At 49.2% G+C, this 1,807-nt stretch overlaps 1 non-coding gene across 1 annotated transcript; it reads left to right on the forward strand.

The window, feature by feature from the left end:
* Nucleotides 1-1,186: 1,186 nt before the first annotated feature.
* Nucleotides 1,187-1,350, forward strand: LOC141421883 (U1 spliceosomal RNA). The gene has a single exon (XR_012446573.1). It is a non-coding gene; the product is annotated as a U1 spliceosomal RNA (small nuclear RNA).
* Nucleotides 1,351-1,807: the final 457 nt, after the last annotated feature.

Genomic DNA, 1,807 nt, shown 5'->3' on the forward strand with positions numbered 1-1,807 from the left:
AAAAGACTATTGCAGATGGCGTGGTTGACATGACCCACAACAGGACACTTAGAACTTTCAGGTGTTTTAAGTCGCTGTTTCCAGTGGTATGAACTCAACCACAGCACCATTCGCACACCTGGTCCTGGTTTATCTTCAGGACAAAATCTGGATTTTTTTTTCCCCTTTAGGTTATCCAAGCGGATCACCCGTGGTGTGGAAGCAAATTCCCACAGCAGTACGGAGAAAGATGTCTCGGAAAGCCTGGCACCCGTGGCTCACACCTGTAAATCCTACCTACTGGGGAGGCAGAGATCAGGAAGATCTGTTCGAAGCCAGCCCAGGGAAATAGTTTGCGAGATGCTATCTGGAAAAAACCCATCACAAAAAAGAGCTTGGTGAAGTGGATCAAGGTGTAGGCCCTGTGTTCAAACTCCAGTACCAAAAAAAAAAAAAAATTGTCACGGAAAAACGACTTCCCGTGCATGTGGTCAGGGAGATCTCAGTACTCAGAGCTGAAGGAGGGGAAATGGGGACTCTGTCACCTGTCAGGCAGGGACACGTGGGGCTCGTGAGAGCCGCACGGGCAGAAAGGCTCTTCGTGCTGTGAGAATCAGCTTAGTTTGCTTCTTCTCTGTCAAAGGATTTAATCAGTGACCACCGCTGTTACAAATGGTAGTCTTACTAACGCGCTTCCTGTGTGCTCTTCATGGACTGCTTAACGCGAGAAAAGTTGCTATTAAGAACAAAGGGGTGTTATCCTCAGCTGACAAAATGCCGCTAGATGCCCTGCTTCTGGAGCTGATAACCTAAAACAGTTACTGCTTCCATGAGCTTTTACACTTCTTTGTCTTTAAAGTCCCCTGCTGATGTCCCCTTTCCAGTTAGCTAACCGCGTGAACCCAAAAGCTGCGCAATTCAGGGGAGGGGTAGCATTGTTTTAGAGAAAACCCCAGGGAGTTCCAGCTGTGTGGGCTTGCAGCTTGTTGTGCCGCAGCCTTCTGCAGAAGTAAACTGACATGACATCGCGCGCACCTACGCCTGTCCTGGGACCTGGGTCGCCTCCTGTCCCTTAGTAGGCGGGGTCGGGGAGGGGACATGGCACAGAGGACATGGTGTATGCAGATGAGCTGGCTTGAGGCCGCCGGTCCCTGTCGCTTCGAGCCTCACGCCAGCGAGGGCGTGGGTGGCGCAGAAGAGACAACTCATACTTACCTGGCAGGGGAGATACCATGATCACGAAGGTGGTTTTCCCAGGGCGAGGCTTATCCATTGCACTCCGGATGTGCTGACCCCTGCGATTTCCCCAAATGTGGGAAACTCGACTGCATAATTTGTGGTAGTGGGGGACTGCGTTCGCGCTCTCCCCTGGACCTTTGGAGTTATTATAACAGGAACTTTTTTCTTTTTTATAGAAGGTGTCGTTTGCCACTTCAATAACGTCGTCAGTGCCTCAGGCTGGTGTACTTTTAGGTTTCGTTGTTGGGAGTGGAGGGCACTCCAGCTTTTTCTTTGGTATCGTGGTGTCATATGCTGGTCATATTGAGAGTAGGCCTTTCTTAACAGTAAGTCATTTCTATGGGGTGCTCCTATTTGTCCCTGCTCAGTTTTCCTTAGTCTTTCCCTCTTGTAGTCATTTTACAGTCAACTGCAATTGTAAATTCTTCAAAAGAAGTCAGGGCTGGTGGAGTGGCTTCAAGCAGTAAAGGTACCTGCCTAGTAAGCAGGAACCCCTGTGTTCAAACTCCAGTGCCGCCAAAAAAAAAAAAAAAAAAAGAATGAGAAAACTATTACACTTGGCTCTGGTGGCTCACCCCTGTAATCCTAG

The sequence above is a fragment of the Castor canadensis genome, chromosome 3 (assembly GCF_047511655.1).
Source record: "Castor canadensis chromosome 3, mCasCan1.hap1v2, whole genome shotgun sequence".
NCBI lineage: Eukaryota > Metazoa > Chordata > Mammalia > Rodentia > Castoridae > Castor > Castor canadensis.